Below are 24,078 nucleotides of genomic sequence, written 5' to 3' on the forward strand. Positions count from 1 at the left end.
GTTTTCTTTCATTTATTTTCACGATGAAAAAATGTAATGAATATATTTTGTGCTTTTACTTATAAATTCTTAAGGTGACGTAAAAGTGGCATCCGAGAGATCAATCGATCGTGAAAGTATTCTCCGAATTGGGTGTACCAATTTCTTTTTCATTTTACTACATGAATAAGGAGGCCCTAAGGTAAGTCCCGAAACTCGCGAAATTGAATTTCTTGTAAAAAAATGTTGTAAATATCTGTAAACAAATTTTCTTAGAATTTAAATTTCATGGATGCCAGGACGTTCCTTATACCCTCCATATTCAGGTTTTAAAATTGGAAACGATTCGGTGCACCCAGTTCGGAGAAAAGTTTCACGAAGGAGACCTTTTTGTTGCCACTTTCATGTCACCTTAAGCTGACACGAACATGGCGTATGAAGGGTCACGTTTATAAAACTTTTCTGCAAACTGGATGTACCGAATCGGTTGAAATTCTACCGTGTGAACATGAAGGCCCTGACGAAGATGTCGACCCTCGTGATAGTTCATTTTTATACGGAATTAAAATAAATATTTATAAAAACGATTTTAAAAAGTGAAATTTCATGAGTCCAGGACTTTTCTTAGGACCTTCATACACACGTGAGACGGTTTCATACGATTCGGGACACCCAGTTCGGGGAAAAGTTTCAGAAACGAGAGACCTCGGCCGCCGCTTTCATATTACGTTAACCCCTTAAGGGGTTACACCACTTTGATCCACCCAAAAATTACGGTTTTTCAAGAATTTTGTTTAAGAATTAAAACGTTTTTATCCAAATTAAAGTACAGTAAGGTAGTATACTTTGTAATTTTTTTATTTACAAAAATGGCGGCTTGAAAGGTGATTTACCGGAGCGCTGCGAAAATCGATGATCGTGCGGTGGGCACGATAACTCAGTCCAGGTTTAAGTTAGAACAATAAACGAAAAAGAATTAGTTTCTGTAGCCCAAAAGCTAACGAAATACGTAGCAGTTTTCAAAAACATGCATTTTTCACAAAATGGCATCGATTTGAAAGGAAAGATACGTATTTTGCCCTAAATTTCGTTAATTAATGTTGCATAAAAAAATGCAAATATCAATACATTGAAAAAACCATACGTATTTCGCTAGATAAACATATCACGAATAAAATAAAAAAAGAATCAAGACGATTGATTGAAAATAGGCGGAGCTAGAGTGCCCACCGATTTTTAAAATACAGTTTTAAGAAAAACGCGTTTAAAGTATAAACGCGTAAAATAAACGCGTAAACATTTTTTTTTGATTTTTTGAAAATTTCAAAGTGGTATAACCCCTTAACATAAATTGTCGTCTGGGAGACGTCATTCAGTTCATGTGTCACTGTAGACTTCGACATTTCCGAAACGTCAAGAACTGCCTCCGGCCAAATTAAATAGTATTATTCGGACGCATCAAATTCCGTTTTATTAGTACGTCAAGGGGTTAAGGCGATACTCGATTCACTCGATACACTTAATAGAGAATAAACACTCGAACACAAAATGCTAATAACGCGCTATAATGGAATCGTAGCGCACACAGTTGATTGTAACGTGTGTCGTGGTCTCATACAGTTGACGCTGATAATGTGACGATATGAAAGTGGAACCATAGCGATAACGCTTGTGGTGTCCAGACTGTTAAAAGAATCGTGATGTTTTATCACGAAAATCAGCCGATTAAAATCGATTATTTTAATCGGCTCAGCCTTGGATGAGAGCCAATGGTCGACTCGCACGAGACACGGTGTCCTCGCGAGATGCATCTGGCTCCTCTTCCAGGTGGAGGCGCATTACGCGGAGAACCCGGAGAGCCGCCTCCTCGAGACGGCTCTCTCTTTCTCGCCTCGCGAGCCGCGCGAAAAAGCACACCTAACCCCCGAAAGCCGTCGGGGCGTCTTTTCGCCGCCGACTTTTCGGAGCGTCGTGTCAAAGGTACCCCACGTGCTCGGGGGGAGATTCGCGACTTGCATTTGCAGAGGCAAAAGGACCGTTCCTCTCTTTCCGCAGCGTTTGCGACCTCTACTCTTGATCCCACTGAAACTGAGCCCTCTTTTTGGAAGAAAATAATATTCAACAATAGCAGTCTTTCACAAGTTACATTTTGGCAACACACAGAACCTATAACGAGTGAACTTTCGGAATTACCCAATAATCCCAGTAAATATTAATCGTTAGAGAGCCAATTTCTGAAAGGAAACTTCTTATGGCACGGTGATACTAAGTTCGCACGCGGAAGAGTTCAGGAAAGTGAAACTTCATTTTTTACACCGAAATACTATTTACGTTCATCCTTACGTTTTAGTTTTTTACATTCTAACCCTTTCCTAACCTGTCTTATTCGAATATAACCCTATCCTAACCGGGGTTTATCCATTCTAACCCTATCCTAACCTGACTTATTCGAATGTAACCCTATCCTAACCGAGCTTTTTCCATTCTAACCCTATCCTAACTTGACTCATTTGAATATAACCCTATCCTAACCGGGCTTTTTACATTCTAACCCTATCCTGACCTGTCTTATTCAAATATAACCCTATCCTAACCTGTCTTATTCGAATATAACCCTATCCTAACCTGTCTTATTCGAATATAACCCTATCCTAACCGGGCTTTTTACATTCTAACCCTATCCTAACCTGTCTTATTCGAATGTAACTCATCTTAACCGGGCTTTTTCTATTCTAACCCTATCCTAACCTGTCTTATTCGAATGTAACCCATCTTAACCGGGCTTTTTCCATTCTAACCCTATCCTAACCTGACTCATTCGAATATAACCCTATCCTAACTGGGCTTTTTACATTCTAACCCTATCCTGACCTGTCTCATTCGAATATAACCCTATCCTAACCTGTCTTATTCGAATATAACCCTATCCTAACCGGGCTTTTTCCATTCTAACCCTATCCTTACCTGTCCTAGACGAATAAAACCCTATCCTAACCGGGCTTTTTCCATTCTAACCCTATCCTAACCTGTCTTATTTGTACTCATCCAATTCACGCAAACGTTTCCGTTAGCGTTACTGCGTTATTCTCTAGATTACTCGTCGACGAGGTGATATAAAGAAATGGCACGAATTGAAAGTAAAGGATATAGTTGTGCCCAAAACGACCGGTACCGAAAAGCCAGTTCGTGGTAAAATAATATAAGGTAATTAAGAATATCCGATAATTCTCTTTAATTTAGAGGTGTCGCTTCCAACTTTTTGTCGAACTTCAGATCATTTAAGGATCTTAATGGACCGGCAATGCCAATCCCGGTCGGCAAATGAGACAACCGGGACATATATGGGGCTCGTTGCGCGCAACCTTCAAAGCGACGCATCCACGTGATCCTCAGCCTCCGGGCTCGGGATTGTCAATATCGTTATCCCTGTCGGTATCGATCGGCGGCAGATAATTTCGCCGATATATTCGCGTAACGTCGTCTGCGGCTGCTCGTGCTGGAATTATGTACTCGACGCGTTAATTCCCGTTGATTTCGGGCCGGGATTAATCGACGCGCGGTGATCACCGTCTGACGAGTGGACGGAATCTGTTAAAATGGGAATGTAACATCGGAGTTTCCGATTTCCCAATCCGGGCGGATAACGCGAACAACGGCTGAAACAAACCTACAAATTCGAATACGGGTCTCTGTATATTTACATTTCTTAAAAGCCCTTGCCGAAAATTAATGGAAAGATAAACACAAAAGAAGCGTAAATGGAGTACAGACAACAAGTCGATGAAGGACTGGGGAGTGTGATCTCTATAATAACGACTTTATTGTTCATCTAACTTTCTGCCTCTTCGTCCCTATTTCATCTATTTACCATATAAGTCGGCTTAATACCGAAATCGCACGAGCGCACCGATAATTACCAGTCCCAACTTTCCTATCCAAACAAATTCCACTTTTTACCGTTCCAATCCACGCAAACCATTAAAAGCCGCTGATAACAACGGCAATTTCACACGTGTAATTCTTTAGTGCAATGGCTATGATCTATAGGGCGCGTATCAGCTTCTGTTCCGATATCGATGGTCCTGCACATATTTTTGAGTTACGCAAAATATCGAATAAATTCTATACCGTGAACTGAACATGACCCCCCCCCCCCAAAAAAAAAAACGGTACAACTGACTGTAAATAGTAATTAATCATACAAAAAAGAAGCGTTTCACTTTTCGATTCGGAGCCATTTTGTGACACGTGAACTCATGCCGTAGGTACTAACATGTCATAAGAAGTTTCGCTTAAAGAACATCCCTTATACAAAAAGTGCATTAAAATGAAAAGTACGTTCTCTTTTAAACGACCAAAAGAGGTTCTATATGGGAAATGTGGGAGAAAAATCACAAATGGCCAGCTCGGAAGGATCTCCTTGGGAGTTAGTGACGAGCAAGTCGGTCTTAGTCTTACAAGACCAAGACTCGACTATGCAAGACCAAGACTCGACTATGCAGGACCAAGACTCGCGTTCGCAAGACCAAGACTCGATTATGCAAGACCAAGACTCGCGTTTGCAAGACCAAGACTCGACTATGCAAGACCAAGACACGACTATGCAGGACCAAGACTCGCGTTCGCAAGACCAAGACTCGACTATGCAAGACCAAGACTCGCGTTCGCAAGACCAAGACTCGACTATGCAAGACCAAGACTCGCGTTTGCAAGACCAAGACTCGCGTTTGCAAGACCAAGACTCGCGTTCGCAAGACCAAGACTCGACTATGCAAGACCAAGACTCGCGTTTGCAAGACCAAGACTCGCGTTCGCAAGACCAAGACTCGACTATGCAAGACCAAGACTCGCGTTCGCAAGAACCAAGACTCGACTATGCAAGACCAAGACTCGACTATGCAAGACCAAGACACGACTATGCAGGACCAAGACTCGCGTTCGCAAGACCAAGACTCGACTATGCAAGACCAAGACTCGCGTTCGCAAGACCAAGATCGAGTCTTGGTCTCGGTCTTGCATTTTCTCGTCACTAGTCGAGGCAAATCCTTTCGGCTCGTCCTCGAAGGTGGTCACGTCGAAACGCGACGACTGGCAGAGCTCGAATGCCAGTTTCCAGTTTCGCTCGGGAAGCTGGTACCTACGCAGTTACGGCCACTTTGAAATATCCAGTTTAGTAGGATGGAGAGCTCGCACGATGAGCGTATGTGGAGCGTGACTGTTTCCCCCTCGCGAGATTGCGAAGGGACTCGTTCCTGTTCCCGTCCTCGTTCCTATCTGTCCGAAACCGGTGCGCGGATCCGCGAGGTAATTACCGCGATAAATATCCCGAAGGCAGGGTCGTCCACGACCCCCTTTTCGCCATGATGAATGAACCACGAGTGAAACCCGAAAAAGTAAAGAAAAGAAAATGGACCGTCCGTTCCTCTCCTTTTTCTAAATTCTCCATAAATTGCGATAACGCTCCAAGTCGCGTTACGAGTACGTCATCGTCATCGTGCGGATATACGGATGATTTACCATTGCCATTGGAGTGGAATTGCCATCGGAATTGCTGTCTAAAACATTATTCCTGACATGTTTCCAACATCCCAAAAAAGACGTCTTATTCCCCCGTTTGTCGTAATAGTTCGCAGTGTCTATCAGGAGGAGCAGAATACGAATACGTGGAATTGACGTAACGTTCTTTTCGCAAAATCATTTCCCGTATTTACCTGCCATCGCATGCCCACCGATTCTGACAAAATCAACTTTATTGGAGCCAAGACATTTCTATTGGTAAGAAATATTTAGCTTTCCGCAATTAATTTCGCCCGAAGGTGTAAATTTTCCGTGCAGGCAAAACAGGTGGTTGGCAAGCGTTATCCCGGCAGGTTTTTTTTTCCTTTTTTTTTTCTTTCACTCCCCCGAAATCGGTTCGCCCGATTAGGCCAGGTTCGGTCCAAGGGGCGAGCTTTCGGCCGGCGAGAGAAAAAGCGAAGAGAGGGGAGTCGCGATCTACGTCGACGACAGCTGCAACATCACCTGCCCGCGTCGGCAGCTGGTTGGGCTGTCCGGCTGCGACCGTCGAATTCGAGGTTAAATCGAGTCGAACGGGTGTACGACCACCAGACGTCGCCTCCGCCCGCGCGGGAAGAGGAGAGGAACGAAAAAGAGAGGGAAAGAACGAAAAGAAAAGAAGAAAAACTAAAACCGAACGCGAGGAAGCGCGCCAGAAATTGACGTTCGCCTCGTCTCCCGTTTTCTTCCCGGAAAGGAAAGCCTCCTCCTAGGAAGGAAGTCGACCTCTCGTCGGGGAAGAAGACTCCGGTTAAAGTTAATTTCGGTTTAATTATCCTCCCGCAGTAAAGGCGAACGGTCTCCAAGAAGAAGGACCGATTATCCGAGAATTTCGATTATACCGATCCGCAGTATCTTTTGTTTTTCATTTTATTTTCCTTCCTTTTCCTGAACCAGCTTCCTCTCTTTTTAACTTTTATTCCGTTCGCCTGATTGGCTTAAACGTTCCCAATGGTTAACCGGGTGTACTGGTAAATGAAATTTCATAATTTCACGATATCGAGACTGGACTGATAATCGAAGTTGCTTTTACGGTTGAACTTGAGTTAAGAGGCTCGACATTTTCCGAAGGATTTTCAAGGCGAGCGCGACCCTGGTTCTAAAATGCCCCGAAAATGGAGGGAAATTTTATTCTCGACAAGAAACTCGATTTGCCGGAATTTGACGATTCCCATTTAGGGCTTATTCGTTCCGCGGAAACGCGACTTTCCGGACCCGAAAGTTGAACCTTCCTGTGGGAGGAAGAAAGACGCGGCCTTCTTTCTCTTTTTCGAGGCCCTCTTCGAGTTTCTCTCTCGCGTTTCCCCCGAGAGTCGAAATGGGAAACGAGAAACGAGACGCGAGCCGGTTCGTCCCTTTTCGCGGCCGAGAGGATGAGGCGAAAATTACTCTTGAATACCTTGAAAAGCCCGGAAAAGCGGAGCGGAACAGTTCCCTCCACCTACGCGACGACCTACAAGCCAACCTACGGCCTGAACGGCGTCCCAAAAACCGCCGGACTTCTTTGGGCTGAAGTCCCACTGAGCGCGGCGCGTCAACGCGTCGAGGGTAAAAAAACGACCAGAACCCTAGTCGAAATTTTGCCCTATTTGGAACCTGCGTAACTTAACACATTCGAAGTCCCACTGAGAGCGGCGCGTCTACGCGTCGAGGGTAAAAACCGATCAGAACCTAAGTAAAAATTTTGCCCTATTTGGAACGTGCGTAACTTAACACACTCGAAGTCCCACTGAGCGCGGCGCGTCAACGAGTCGAGGGTGAAAAACCGATTAGAACCGTAGTTGAAATTTTGCCCTATTTGGAACCTGCGTAACTTAACGCATTCGAAGTCCCACTGAGCGCGGCGCGTCAACGCGTCGAGGGTGAAAAACCGATCAGAACCCAAGTCGAAATTTTGCTCTATTTGGAACCTACGTAACTTAACACATTCACATCGGGAAACAAAAATTCTCTTAATTCTAACAAAAATTCTAAATAAAAAATTCTTACTTTTTAAAATTTAATTTTAAATAAAAAAATTCTCTTCTCTTCTTAAATGATAAGCATTGAAAAATAGCCCGATGCGAATGAGTTAAGATCCTATATCTAAGATTTGGCCCTATTTTTGAGCTCGAACGTCCTACACGCAAGCAATAATTGTAATTGAAACCTACTTTAGGTCCGAAAGTAGATGAAATGAAAATATCCCCCACTTTTAAAGTCTAAACTAGGACCTCAAACGTATCGAAGTTTCCGGGTAAAAAACTTTGATCCTACTTACAATCTCTATCTGCAGACCCTAAACAGATTTTGAAATCATACAAAGAATGATCATTCTATGCAATCCTCCTGTAGACCTTAAAAGTAGCAGATATTTTGATTTCTTCTACTGTACAGATTTAAATAAGACATGATTCATATTAAGTAGGACGTATAAGGTTAAAAGTAGGACTTAAAGTGTGAAGTGGAACTAAAAGAGAGTTTATGAACGTTCCAAGTAGGGCCATTTCGACTTGGAGCCTGCGTCAGAAGTGACGTCCGAGATTAAATGCAACTTTAACCGCTTTTCCATCTTAAACGCGACGACGCGCCGCGCTCCGTGTAACACCCGACGCGTTCGGTGTGACTCCAGCCGTACCGACTCGTTATCCCTCCCTAAATAGTCAGACCCGTCGAAAGTTCTTCCGACTCCTGCAAAATCTCCATTTCCTCCATATCGACGACGTAACATTCGCAACAAAGTGAGCAGGGACGCCGCACGTATCGGCCTTTATGAATTATCACAACGGCCTTCGACCTATTTTTAATTATCGGCCCGATAATAGAAAGCGACGTCGTGGCGTTGAACGCCGCCCCAGCTTCGAGCAAGTCATTGCCGATCATTAATTCGTTTCCCTATCCAGCACATAAATCCGAATGTACTCTCCTCCATTCGTCCCGTAAAGCGATCGAAGAAAGCACCAAAAGAACCTAAGCATTTTCAAAATGATTACAAACCGCGTTTATATTATTCCTATAACCTTCCATAGCACGATGTTCCCATCTGACACAAGCCATTTATTTCTTCACAACTTGCCATATGGTACGGCTAAAAAATGAAAAAATAAGCCGATCTGATCAAAATTCGTTATAACGCAGTTTGTAACCAAAACTCCACTCTCTAACTTTTCACCCAAAAAGTAGACTCCTTCATTCGGGAGCAACGGACTCCGTAAAAATGGCGGATTTCAGATACAGGTAACTCTCCTATAACACGGTAGACAGGTTCCTAGAAAATGCCGTGTTGGGTGAAACCGTGTTATATGAGTCTCAAAGCCAGGACAAAAAGGGGGATTACGTTCCGAAAACCTACTAAAAATAAACGTTTTTTTTTAATTCCATATAAGCAACGTAATTTTTATTAAAAATATAAATGTATATATAACACAAGAACGAAAAAAAAAGCAAGAAATATTATTTTCACATAAAGGCACTGTAGTATTATTATTCCTTCCCGGCATTATTTTAAAGTAATTTAGTTTTTAATTATGTAAACAAAAATCATGTTATCCAGTGCTGTAGGAGTACACTGTTGTACAAAGGTTTTCGCAATTTTCTTATCGTGTTAGAGCGACACCGTATTGTAGAAGGGCTTCCTGGACCTCATACGTACTTCCACCTATACGACTTTGTATCGTCGTAATATCTAACTTCTTTCGACGAAGAAACTGAAAACATGAAGCAGGGTATACTCGTGAGTACCGTGAAATACAATATTTTATTATTACCGATTTCTTTCCCGAGCGCGATCGGGACCCCACGTGTCGGCAAGCACGGGCGGCCACGTGTAGCCGGCCGCAAGGTCTCAGCCTTGACTAGCGATCGCGCGCGAGTAAGTTGCAAAGGCGGCTCGCTCTCGCCTGGCGTATCGCCTAGGTGCGCGCGCACTCGAACTGGCCATGCATCACCGTGCTCCCGCGATCCCTCGCGATTTATGAATCCCGGTACGCGCAGGGAGCGGGTGTCGTCCACGAAGCAAAACGAGACGTTTCGTTGCCGCGAATTCGCCGCCGCCGTTTCGTCCCTGGAACGTTTCGACGTCAACTGTTTAACCCTTTGAGCGCTGTCGACGCATATGTGCGTCCGACATTTGGTCGAATATCGCTAGCACGCCCTGACGAAATTCGCCCATACGCCGAAAGTACTTAGCACCCAAAGGGTTAACTAGCGGTGAAATTTTGCATCAAACTGTAATTCTTACAGCACAATATCTAACGAAAATTCAGTTGTATGGCGAAATAGCCTTGTAATCGGGATGCCCTGATAAGCATCGACGGAAAGTTACATACATTTGTACATACCTCATAACTGAAGGTTCACATAGAAATACGTAAAATGGAAAGATTAGAAATTATAAAACGTATAAATCCACGTAACATTGTGTATTTATCGTTTTAGTGCATTTTCACTTGAATTAGATGTAACATTACGTTACAGTTTTCCTTAACTTAACCTAGATGCCGAACATGATATTACAGACAATTTAACTTTCCTGCAATTTATTGTGGTATCGAAATAACCAATTATAGGGTATGTGAGTTTACACGAGCACTTTTTTCTCGGGTTAGGTTAGGTCAGTCACTGGGGCGTCTGGGGTGGCGCGGCCCCCTGTCATCCCGTGTCCGTCAAGTTGGCCCCTACTTTTTCGAAAATGAAAAACTTTTTTTGTACCGGATCGTACTCACTTTGTACCGTGTTGTACCGTTGAAACAATTGTCCTAGCTTCGATAGTTAATTAACAAATTAAAAGAAACCGATTTTGAGTGATCCCCTACTTTTTTGAAAATCCATGTTTTTTAGGGGCCAGCTTCACGGACACATCCCGTGTTCGTCAAGTTGGCCCCCACTTTTTCAAAAATGAAAAATTCTTTTTATGTACCGAATTGTACTCACTTTGTGCCGTGTTGTACCGTTGAAACAATTGTCCTAGCTTCAATAGTTAATTAACAAATTAAAAAAAAATCGTTTTTTGAGCTGTCCCGTACTTTTTCGAAAATCGATGTGTTTTTTAGTTGTACCGAACATTGTACCATTGAAAAAAATGACGCGGCCCCCTATCATCCCTCCAGCAAGGCATCTCCTGGTAGCGGACAAGTACAAACAACGAATCAACCTTGCGGCGCAACAATCTGGCGACGAAACGCAACGAACTCCTAAACGGCGCTTATCGTCGATTTCCGCGCGCCAGCGATCGAAAGCGCGTTATCGCGCGAATCGACGGACGCCGCGCGAAGAGTTGCGCAACCCTTCCTCTTAGGAAAGGCAAAAAGCTCTCGTTAACCGCGCCTCCGTTATAATTGGCCGTCGCCGTGCGTTATTAAAACCGCGGCCCGTTTCCCGGCGACCTTGAAAGCAGGAGTAAAGCTCGCGTGCGGCCATTGATGGCCCGATGGACGAAGGAAAAAAAAAAAAGAAAAAACATATCGGACGCGACTCCACGTGCTAACGAGGGCAGAGAGAACGCGCGTCCCAGGGTCTATCGGCTTTCCCTCCTCCGCGGGTGTTGGAATATATTGCTCGGCCTTCTCGCCTCTATATCCGGGTGGGCGAGGAATTTTATCGATAAGACTCGCGAATTCGCGCCTACATGAAATCCTCGAAATGGGTTCCGTGCGCGACACTCGTGTATTTAACACTAGGTTTACGGGTGTTTTTTATATACCTGTTTCTACGAGCACCCGTCAAATTGACGGGTAAACGAAAACCCGCATTTTCTTTAAAAAATCGATTTATTCAAATTAAGTCTGTATTAAACAACACTAGGCTTTATGTTTAAATAAATGATTAATAAGTAAAAAGTCCTTTTTTAAAAATTATCACCTCCTCAAAAAATGTAATGCGACCGGAGGGGGAATCCTGTATTTCTTCTGTAAGTCAGTCAGTCTCCGTCTCTCGTCAGCCTTCACCATCGCTTCTGTAACTGTTATCGGTATTCACGCGTGAAGAGCTGACAAAATTCAACAAGTCATTCGTCAATTTAATGTTATAATAAATTTAAGTTTGTTTTGCTCGCAACAAGTCTCACTTTATTCGGGTACGTTCCTTCTTCGCGTGAGCAGTTGTAAGAATATCCCATTTTGCAAAATCTACTTGCAGAAACAATCGGGATTCATACAACTGCCCGACAAACTAGCCGGGCAGAACAGAATGAATTAGTGTAATTATTATTAATTACCACTGAATTTGGATTTTAATCTTAGTCCGCGATACGTGAAGCGCGATAATAATATGCGCGGGAAAGAGATGGGCGAATCTCTGGCATTCTCACCTTTATAAATTTGAAATTTAAAAACGATTTAACGTCTTCATTTTATGAGACTGTAATTAAGGGTGCATCTTATAGTCCTGTATTCCTTTACCCTCTACGTTCGGCTCCCTCGGCCAATTTCGGTGAGATCCACATCCCCTGGACACGTCCTCTTCTTCCATTTCCTCGCCCCCTCTCTCGTTCCTTTTTCACAAGATTTCCCCCGTGATTTCTTCCCCCATTCTCCCTGGATTTCCTCCCTTATTTTCCTTTCTTCCTCCCTTTTCCCGACAATCTTCGCGCCCTCGCTATCGCTCGCCGATCACCTCTCGTCCTCGATCCGGAATTTTTTATCTCGTATAAACCTGATGAACGCACGTGAGGATTTGTATGATAATGCGAGCATGTGAGGTAGAAAGATGATAGTAAAATCGGTCTCGTTTGAACTTGAAATATACAGTTATATACCCTTTTATAGGGTTGAAGCCCAAATCAGCGATCGAGACACGGTTAAGGTGTTATGAAATGATCATTCCATATTTACCTAAACGTCAAAATATTGATTAAACTTTTCTCCAAACTGGGTCCACCGAATCGTTCGAAACATCAGCACGTGACTATAAAGGCCCTAAGGAAGAACGCGATGCTCATGTAATTTCATTAAAAAAAAATAGTGGCCTTAGTTCTCGTCCAGGATGAATAAAAAAATCCTTTTTTGGAAAAATGAAATTTCACGAGCATCGCGTTTTTCCTTAGGACCTCCATAACCACGTACTAAAGTTTGGACTGATTCGGTGCACCCAGTTTGGATAAAAGGTTTATAAATGTTTTGACGTTTTAATATATAAAGAATTTCTTTATCATAACACCTTAACCTCGAAAACCCCAATTTTCATGTACTCGATCGAGCCTCGTTTCGTCCCCGAGATCCTCCTCCCTCCTCCCGATCCCAGAAAACACAGCTGCATATAAATTATCACAAATTGTACTATATTATTAAATCTTACATACCTATTTAAGTTTGTACTTTTTTATGAATGCAATAATTTAATGTACTGGTACTTCAAATGAATTTTCCAATATGTCTAGATCTTCCTCCGATGACCACTAGTTTACAGATTTCCATGTCCAACGTGTCTAAACGATCAAAAGAATTTAATCCCGACTCCACTAATCTCGATTAACAAGTTATCCTCGGTTACGATAGGTTGCGCGTTTACTTTAACATACGGTTAGATAATTAATAACTTAACCGAGGTTCGGCCATATCCAATCAGCTATAAGAGGTGAAATGAAATCAATAATATCGACTCCGAATCCCTACGCGGTTTCAGGCGATCCCACGCGATCCCATGCGTGTCCACGCCTCGTGTCCCGGGAGAGTAACGAGTTCGAACCGACAAGTGCGTGCAAACGCGTCCTCTCTCCTCCCCGCGCATTGCGTAACCCTCGGGGAGACTTGCCAGCTAATTGGCCACGGGTCGATAGTGGAAGTGACGACCGGACTCGCGCCTAGACGAGCGAATTAATCGCGAGACGCCGGGAAAAACGAAGTCCCAACCCCATGACTCCCCGGAAATGACGCCCCTTATCGGCGAATGACTCAATGCCGCACCGAGCGTAACGAGGCTTATCTCTTACGGGTGACGCGACTGCTGACGACGTCTTTTGATAAGGTAGTCCCAAATGCTTATTCGCCATAAGTGACATCTAATCAAGGTGACAAGTGCACCCAAAAAGCGGCGACTGGAAGATTGCAAACATCTTTCGCATTCCATCTTTCTCGTGGGATAATATTTATGGATATAGACGTCTTTTGGTAAGGTAGACCCATATGCTTATTAGCCATAAGTGACATCTAATCAAGGTGACAAGTGCATCCAAAAAGCGGCGACTGGAAGATTGCAAACATCTTTCGCATTCCATCTTTCTCGTGGGATAATGTTTATAGATTATATTATGGATATAGACATCTTTTGGTAAGGCAGTCCCACATGCTTATTAGCCATAAGTGACATCTAATCAAGGTGACAAGTGCACCCAAAAAGCGGCGACTGGAAGATTGCAAATATCTTTCGCATTTCGTCTTTCTCGTGGGATAATATTCGTCATCTTAATCATCTTAACACATTCGCGACCGCTGACGTGAATTCACGTCTTTTCAAGTTCTATTCCCGATTTGCCGCTGACGTGAATTCACGTCATCTTAAATTCTGTTCCTAATTGCCGCTGACGTGATTCACGTCCATAACGATACACGATACAAGTTTGCGGAAACCAGTTTCAGAATTTCATTATTTTCGCCGGTACTCAGTATTTGAAAAGGAAAAAAATTTGCCTGTCGCGAATGTGTTAATCATGACCATCTCCATGTAGCAAATACATCGAATCGCTGAAATAAACTCGTTAACGATGCCCAGTAACGCCGTACTTTCGCAACTATTTCTTAATGTCTAATTAATTCGCATCCTTCTTTTTTTCTTTTTAGAAAATCACGATTGAATTGACACGCAGTCTGCACAAAGGTATTCTGAAATGTAAAGATGTCCTTGTAAATTTATTTTATTTAATATGAGAGAACCTTGGGTGTGTAATTACCGACGGACAATGCGGATATCTCTGTCACGTTGGTTTCCAGACGGGTAAACCGTCTTCGATGTACGGAGAGCGGGTTAACAACGTCGACGGGTTGTTTCGCATTTTTCGCGTGCATTTCTCGTTTAAAGAGTGCGTCGTAATAAGTAGTCGGCAAGACTCGGCATTAACGAAGGATTGTAAAACGACGTCCCCGTTACGTTGAGTCCGCTCGTCGGTATCGCACGTAGCCTGCGTGCCTTATCGACAAGAGCAACCTGCACGCGGCTGACAATATTAGCTAAACGGTGAAAAAAAGTAGATTGATGGGTAAGATGGTTAGATAGTTGGTGGATCGTAAGCTCGAATGGGGGGGGAAAGATATGCAAGAAAAACCGGTACACAAGTAAGAACAAAGAAGGGAATACTTCTATTATCATCTCGACGTGTCCGTTTAATTTTCAAAATCCCCACATGCCTGACATATAAACAATATTCTCCAATTAAACGTACCCCGTTTAATTTTCAAAATCCCATCCTGCCTGACGTATAAACAATATTCTCCAATTAAACGTACCCCGTTTAATTATCAAAATCCCAACCTGCCTGACGTATAAACAATATTCTCCAATTAAACGTACCCCGTTTAATTTTCAAAATCCCATCCTGCCTGACGTATAAACAATATTCTCCAATGATACGTACCCCGTACGAAGAAATACGCAATTTCCGGGAGTGTCAGAAAATAAATATTCGTCAAATCGAAGTGCCGTTTGTCGTTAAGTGTTTATGTTAGTGTATTCTGATAGCACGAAATTCTGGAAGTAATTAAGCGTAAATAGTTTCAATTTTCTCCTCGCAATCTGGTAGTTACCTCTAGTGGATTTTTTAATGGGGGTGGGTGGTTTCAGACTTAGGGATGGAATTTTGAATTTATGAATATGATTTTGTGGAGAGCGCATAATTTGCCGATAAGTTTTCTCCTATTTTTTAATTATCTAAACACTTTTTTTTATGGTGGGGGTGCTAGCTTTTTGAGTACCTAGCACCTCCACAGAAAAATTCAATTTTTTGTCCAAAAACCGAGCTAGCACAAAATTTGCGAATGCAGCACATAATTAGCACATGAAGGGCATAAAATGTTAAGATATAGAAATTTGAATTTTGTAAAGGTAAAACGGGGTGCCAGCTACACACATATTTATGTTGGGATTTATGGTTGAACAAGTGAGAATTTTATTTAAGAAAAAGTGTCTTACAGAGACTGCGCGCGGGAAGAAAGAACGTGGGTACACCAATATGTGAGGAGGAAGTAAGCGGAAGCAAACGTGTGCTGCTTCGAGATTAAAAATGGCGTCCGGGCGCGAAAGTTTAAAAGCAGAGTAAAACCGCGGTGCCACATAGCATGTGCAAAAGTGTAATGCCGTTCGCACGTACTTCTTGTAATATATTTGGCGCGATACTCGTAACGAGTAAACTCGGTCCCGGTCTTGATCGTGCAAAAACCCACGGAAAAAAAAAAAGAATGGTCAGAGAACCAACAAAACAGTTGTGGTAATCGTAGCCATTTTGGGACAACCTGAATAGCAGGTTGCAGTAACCAGCGTAACTTGCCAACGGTTACTTCACCATTTAGTCAAGGTAACTGCAAGAAACGAGTTGTCTCAACATTATACATAATTGTGAAGGTTCATTTAGAAATTTACCGTCGACAAAGGAAACTTCAATTTTCGCGATTACGCACATTATACTTATGCTCCAATCAGTGTTTTCATATTTCATGCCTTAAGTAGTAAAATATTCATTGCTCAATAGTGTGATTTCTGGATGATCACTTTCATTTTTCTTTTGCTTTCCATTTTGCCGGGCTTATCACAACCTCTTTGCATACTCTCTTCTTTTACTAACAAAGAAGATATCCCAGATCGATCTCTCCGATTTCATTTCTTTTATAATATGTTACGGTAGACTAAAAACTAAGTTATAACTACTATTTTTTTTTATTTTCCATTAAACACTTTAAGGGGGTAAAACCACCATCCAAAGTAAGGCCTGTGAGGGGTGGCTCTTAATTTTTATTTTAATTGTGAAAATTACATTTTTCATTTCTGATTATGAGAACGCTTTTCCAGATGGATTGGTTAAAAAATATTATGTTCTTGTGGGTGAAACTGCCAAATCGCCCCTTAACATGCCTTAAAGCGTTTAATGGCAGATAAAAAAAAATACGTGTCGCTTAGTTTTTAGTCTACTATAACATATTACAAAAGAAATCAAATCGGAGAGATCGATCTGGGTACCTTCCTTGCAAGTTACCCCGATTGCCATAACCTCCTGGGAAGGTTATCCCAATTGCGGTTTTCCTGACCATCCTATTTTTTCCGTGCATCAATTTAAATTACCATTTGCCGGTAAATTGCCATCCTCGCGTGCTTCACACAAAGTATTTGCCGCGAAACGCGTCACGTGTAAACTCGGTCTCGGTCTTGATCATGCAGAGGCCATTACCAAGACCTGACCAAAATCGCAAGACCAAGACGAAAACTCGGCCGTGCATGACCGAGTACTGGAATCCATGACCAAGACCATCGTGGTCTTGATTTGAATTGGCTCGTCGCGAGCCTCTACCGAGACTCCTGATCGTCAAAATGGCAAATGAGACTCGAGGACGTGCAACAATTATCTCGATCGGATCGAGCAGACCGCGGACGCGTAATTTGCCCGATTCCGATCGGCTCGCTGACTCGGACGAGAAATTCGATTTAACGGCGGATTAGGTGAAAGTCGATTCGACGCCGGCTGAATTGAGGGAAAGTCGGCGAGGGGCGATTTCAAGGGCGCCGAAGAGTCCGGACGTGACGTCTGGGTCAAGGTCGCGCCGCGAAGAGACGCCTGGGATTTAAATCCATTAAATTCTTCAAGCCAAGCCGTACGAGGGAGTCGCCCTCGAATCGGTACTATACGTCGACTCGAATATCGAGTACTTCCAACACGGGGCAAATCACCGTGAAAATTATTCGAGGCAACGCATCAAGGTGAAGTGAAACACGTCGAGGAACTTGATCGACGTTGATAAAGAAGATTTTTCTAAATGCCTACGTTGCCGACGTTGGTTTTTATATTGACAGCTGTGTCGAATTATATTGAGTATTGCACTAAATGGCATACTCCATCTGTTTTCGTACGAAATAAAACCATTTTACAGAAATTAAGGGCGTTCGGTAGTGGATTCATAGAATTAAGGTGAAGTGAAACACGTCGAGGAACTTGATCGACATCGATAAAGATTTTTCTAAAGACCTACGTTGCCGATGTTCGTTTTTATATTGACAGCTGTGTCGAATTATATTGGGTATTGCACTAAATGGCATACTCCACCTGTCGTTTTCGTACGAAATAAAATCATTTTACCGAAATTAAGGGCGTTCGGTAGTGGATTCATAGAATTCAGGTGAAGTGAAACACGTCGAGGAACTTGATCGACGTCGATAAAGATTTTTCTAAATACCTACGTTGCCGACGGTCGTTTTTATATTGACAGCTGTGTCGAATTATATTGGGTATTGCACTAAATGGCATACTCCACCTGTCGTTTTCGCACAATAATTACAAATAAATCGAAGTAAATCTCCAGAAATCCTCTGGATTCATGCTTTCTGGAGCCCTAATTGACTGCAGAGAGATCCCCTGTGCCATCTGTGATTTCCAGGTCAATTAAATTTTCACTCCGAGACCTTGTATTCCCATCCTTTTAGCATAGAAGCACATAAGACACTTTTGTTACCTTTATCCCGTTCAAATGCGAGATTATCGATTACCAGAGTGTTCTAAATTGTCCTAACCCTTTTATCTCTCATATCAGAGCCTTCAATAATTATACATCGATCGAAATATGAGAGCTCGACGCCATTTTGGTTCTGGTCTGGGGTAAGTTAAAACATTGTTTCCACAAATCGAAATGTTGAAGGTGTCAGCGTAATTCTTAGATGATCACAAGTCATGTGTCAAAGTTTCGGACAGTTTGGTCCAATAGCCTTGAAAAAAAGTGTTGTATTCGAATCGACTGATTTGAAGGGGGTTTCACTTCACCTTAACCCTTTAATTACGAAACGCCACTACAGAGGCTTCCGCATGACTGACGTTTCTTTTACGAAGCGCCACTCTTAAGTGGATTCCGCCCGACCAACGTTTTTTTTATGAAGCGCCATTATAGTGGCCCCCTTCATTCCCATGTATTCAAAGCGACAAATAAAAATTGTATTCATATAAAATATTAACTCTCCGCGGCCAAGCTACCCGTACAAGTAGTACATTTCTACGTCCGACTTCAACATAGTTAAAGGGTTAAAAACCAAAAAGTAACTTTTTCTTTCCTACGCGACACAAGAAACCAAGGTCAGCGCAGGGAGGCGTAAAATTAAAATTCATTAAATACATTAAATTAGTTGAACGTTTTAAAAACAACAAATTCTTTAAACTCTTTAAACCAAGCTGTTCAGACTTTTACTTTAATTCGGACTCTCGCACGACCTACTTTACTTCTCTGACACTTTACCAATTTTTTTTTTTTTCTCTTGCTCCCACCCCCGTAGTAATTTGTATTTATTATATCAGTACATGAGAAATCAGAACATTCTACGGGAATATTTATTTCCGACAATTTTAAACTAAGTCAATTATTTTCAATGTTCTAATCGATAACGCTTCCCTCGCGCGCTTTTGTACGCTGTTAAAACTGACAAAATTCACCTGCTTCTATCACACAGTTGTAATAAAATCATAAATTCAATGCCTTAAAAGCGTGAATACACGCTGCACATTTATATAAACTGCTAATTAAATTCATAATTTTACGACGTCGCCCTACGATTTTGTCAAATTGTGCACGAAAATCGTTAAACATGTACATATAAATACATACGTTGCATATAAATATTTGCAACGTGTGCCCATAAAGCATACAAATAAAACGTCGATTAATTGGTATAACATGACCGGATAAAATCACCGAAAATATTATCAATTTACTGTCATTTTTATTAACGGTACAAGAAAGACTTCGAGGGAAACGATCCCAAGGCAAGGGTCGGAAGGACACGTGGGATTTAAATTCTTTAAATTCGAGCCACGGCGAATAGGTTAGGTTAGGTTAGGTTAGGTTGGGTTGGTTTGTCAAATTGTGCAGGAAAATCGTTAAACATGTACATATAAATACATACGTTGCATATAATTATTGCAACATATGCCCATAAAGCATACAAGTAAAACGTCGATTAATTGGGATAACATGGCCGGATGAAATCACCGAAAATATTATAAAATTACTGTCATTTTTATTAACGGTGCAAGAAAGACTTCGACGGAAACGATTCCAAGGCAATGGTCGGAAGGACACGTGAGATTTAAATTCTTTAAATTCGAGCCACGGCGAATAGGTTAGGTTAGGTTAGGTTAGGTTGGATTAAGTTGGGTTAGGTTGGGTTGGAGTGAGTTAGATTTGGTTAGGTTAGGTTAGGCCGCCGCTCCCGCCATGTGTCGCGGAAACCCAACAGATGTCGGCCCTCCACCCTTATGTGCATCCCCGATGTCCGTCCACGAGCGATGCATTCGTCTTGTCAGTTAACACAGGGCGAGGGCAGAGCCGGGGGAGATTCGTAACACTTCGCCCGGGACTTTCGATATGAATAGCGCATCCCCTGGTCCAAGAGGGCCCTGATTAATGCTCGGGGGGGATCAAAGCCCCGCGCCAGGGTGAATGGGCCTTAATGCCGGCGCGTGTTCCCCAAAAGAGAAACTGGCCTACTCTTTTATCGTCCTTCGATCATCCACGTTTTCCTCCTTACAATTAGTAAATATTTCTTATTCTTAAATATTTATATTCGTAAATATTCTCCTCCCGAAAGGATACATCCACGGTATAAATTACCGGGAAAAAGAAAAAAAAAAACAACAACAGCGATTCAAATCTGCCCCAATATCAGTATCAGACGGAGATTAAGACAATCGACATAGAACTGTCGACTTATAAATTCAACCCTCTATTTTACTAATAGTTATGAAAGTGGTCTAATAAACAAAAATCAACAAAAGATTAATTTACCCCAGATTTCGTGCCGTATACGTGTAATCTACAACACTTGTTTAAACTGCTAAACTTAAAAGCAGTTTCGCAACGATAAAAAAATAACCGTTTTTCTGGGGGCACCGAATAATTCAAAACTTCAGCAAGTGATTATGAAGGTCCTAGGAAAGAACGCGGTGCTGGAGAAATTTCATTTCTGCTAAAAAAAAAAATGTTTCTTTCCCTTAGACTAGAACCAAGAATACATTTTCCTTCTTTTGATTAAATTTCATGAACACCACGTTCTTCCGTTGGACCTCTATAATCACGTGATGAAGTTTCAAATGATTCGGTGCACCCACTTCAGTGATAAGTTTTATAAATATTTTAATATTTTACACATGCGTATAGAATAACCCATTCATATCACTTTAAACTCGCGAAGTACGTATAAAAGATACGTGTCCCTTATTTTCCGATGTGATAAGTTTTATAAATATTTTAATATTTTACACATGCGTATAGAATAACCCATTCATATCACTGGTCTTCACTTCATATCACCCAACTCGCGAAGTACGTATAAAAGATACGTGTCCCTTATTTCCCGATGTACCGCAACACGCGTCGGAACCAACAAAATCGGGAGGGCACACCTCTGACACCTTCCCTATCAGTCGCAAATATACCCAATAAAACGATAACAGCGGCAATAAACGAGACGGCAAGGTCGGCCGTGGAAAGAGCTCTTTTCTTTCTCCGGTCTTTCAGGCACGCCAGAAGGGAAGAAGCGACCGAAGATAATGCACATCCGCGAAAGGTCGCCAGACAATTCCTCCGGGTGGACAATTAGTCCGCGCCCGGTGCTCGTCGAGACAATAAGCGGCTTCGGCTTAATACGTTAAAACCAAAGTCAAAGCCAATAACGGAGCTTCCTGGCCGAAACGCCGCCCGGTAAATTCGGCCATTGTCGCGATTCGACTCCAAACAGGACTCTCAGGTACACCCTGCGAGAAATGTCGGCCGCGAGGTAACGGCACGACAAAGACAAAGGACAAAGGCGAGCCGGCAAAGACAATGCGCCATTTTTCCCGGCTACTTCGACCCCCGGGTGGCCCAAGATTCAGGTGTAAAGTCCTTAAGGGAGCTTCCTTCATTGTGTGAGACAAGTCGGCCTGCGACTCGCCCTCCTTCCTTCGACGACACCCTACATGCCGCCATTTAGGTTCCTTTCCAGTCTTCCTCCCTCCTCGTAACGAAGAATGCCTTCGTTCGGCGTAAACGAGAAAACGTTTCATCGTTTGAACCCCAGAAAATTATTACCGTTTCGCTCGATGCTTTATTTTCAAATAAAGTCGCTTTTCCTTCACGCGCATGTTATACACCGCTTTAACCCCTTAACGCACAGATTTTTTTTAAAAAACCAGCCAAACAAAATCAATGTTTTTTATGAAAAAAAAAACCACTAGAACATTGTCTTGGCAAAAAAATAAAATTCTCGATTATATTCGAGGGTGAAAAATTATAGTAGCATAAAATACAACGCCGCTCGAATTATCTCGAGTGTGCACAGTTTGGCCTGTTTAGCGCGCTCGAATTAACCCTCTATGGGCCCGTGTAACTTTCAGATCACATTTTAAATGAAAAATTTTTTGTTCATTTGCATATATAGGTTCCTAATTGCTGATTTTTCGTTCCCCCAATTTTTTTTTATTTAATGAAAAATTCGGCCCATAGAGGGTTAACTCGAGCGCACAAGTTAAGGGGTTAACGTTCTATAACACCTTTTCTATAATATTTGCGAGTCGGCAAACACGATGCATCATTTTTGCTGACCTCTTCAACCCCCGTGAGGCTCAAAATTTAAGTGCACAGTCCTTAAAAGACCCTCTTTCATTGTGTGAGACAAGTCAGCCTGCGACTTGCCCTCCTTCCTTCGAAAACACCCTAACGTCCTGTTGTTTAGGTTCCTTCCCAGTGTTTCGCCCTCCTCGTGCCGAAGAATGCCTTCGTTCGGCGTAAACGAGAGAATATTTCATCGTTTGAACCCAGAAAATTCTGGCTTTACTATGTATGACTCGATGCTATATTTTCAAATAAAGTCGTTTTTCCTTCATACACATATTATATATAACGTTTTAACACTATTTCTACCAAAGGTGTCAAAAGACACCTTTTAAAATTTTAACTTGAAATTATTTTCAATGTTTAATAATTTTTTCTCAATTAACGTTTTGAGTTTTCGTATAATAATTGTTAAATTTATTTAGCGGTATCATTTTCCTCCAGCTCGTCAAAATCTTTTGATCGAAATAGGTATACACAAAATCGTGGTAGAAATAGTGTTAAGGGAACCTAAAGGAATCCTTTTCATTGTACGAAACATGCCGTCCTGCGACCTGCCCTCTTTCCTTCGAGGACACCCTACATGCCGCCGTTTAAATCCCTTTCCAGCTTTCTACCCCCTCGTACCTTAGAATCCCTTCATTCAACTTAAACAATAGAATATTTGAACTGAACCCCACTGAACCCAACTCCATTTCGACTGAACTGAACTGAACATTTGAACTGAACCCCACTGAACCTAACTCCATTTCGGTAAATCCAAAATGTACAGAAATTTGGATGAGCTGCATAGAGAGCAAAGTCGTCAAACGCGGGTCGACTCATCCAGGAAATTATTGCCGTTTTTCCTATTCAAGACTCGACGCTTTGTCTTCAAACAAAGGCGATTTTCCATTACATCCATTTCATACACCGTTTCAATATTCCACATCATGATTTTAAATATCAATTCCTGTTTTATTTAGACTAAATGCATTAAATTCTCCAAAATGTTATCGTCGTAATTGTTCCTTAAGACGCATTGTTTCCAAATAAACTCGTTTTCCATCCATTGTACATACCATTTAAACCCTATGCAGTCACGTGGCATTGAAAGGAAAACCCGCTTTATTCGATAACGAAGAGCGAGATCATAACCGGCAGAAAAATCTGCAACTTCCTGGGACCACCTACTAGAGATATACGAGCGTAAACCGAGGACAGTCTTAAGTCAGCGCATCGTGGATTTCGCTCCATACGTTTCACTCCATGCATTTTTGCCGGATCAACGAAAACGCATCCGGCCTCGCCGGATAGCCTCCAACGCGTCGTGTCCCGCATTAAAACGCCCAAAGCTCGTTTCCCTCGAATGGTCATCCGGTCCTGCCGCAGCATGCGGTGGACGCGACAAAAACGTACAGGGTGACACGTTCCACTCGAATACAGGCGTTTTCGCCGGTCCGCAAAATTGCATGGCGCGAACCTGGCCATACTCAGTAGGGATGCTCGATTCTCATCAAAGAATCGATTCTGAATCGGATCATGAAGAATCGATTCTCTGAAAAATCGGAATGCAAAGAATCGATTCGAAAAATCGGAATTTTTTTTATATATAATTTACACAAATTTAATTAATACATTTTTACATGTCGAAAGCTATCCATGAAGATGAAATGAATGTTGTATAAAAAGAAAAACTAAACAATTATTAGCCGTTTACATAGCAATTATACGTCTTCTCTAGCTTTCCCTTTGGCCGGTATTTCCAGCCGAGATGGTCGACGGAGTAAATGAGAGGTTCTGATTGGCTGTTGAAAGC

At 42.2% G+C, this 24,078-nt stretch overlaps 1 protein-coding gene across 1 annotated transcript in view; it reads right to left on the reverse strand.

Annotated features, from left to right (window-relative positions):
- Nucleotides 1–24,078, reverse strand: part of LOC105700714 (serine/threonine-protein kinase NLK) — a 190,642-nt gene that overhangs the window by 165,823 nt on the left and 741 nt on the right. The gene's annotated exons all lie outside the window — the stretch shown is intronic.

The sequence above is a fragment of the Orussus abietinus genome, unplaced genomic scaffold, assembly GCF_000612105.2.
Source record: "Orussus abietinus isolate OABI.00-Male unplaced genomic scaffold, Oabi_2.0 scaffold5, whole genome shotgun sequence".
Taxonomy (NCBI): domain Eukaryota; kingdom Metazoa; phylum Arthropoda; class Insecta; order Hymenoptera; family Orussidae; genus Orussus; species Orussus abietinus.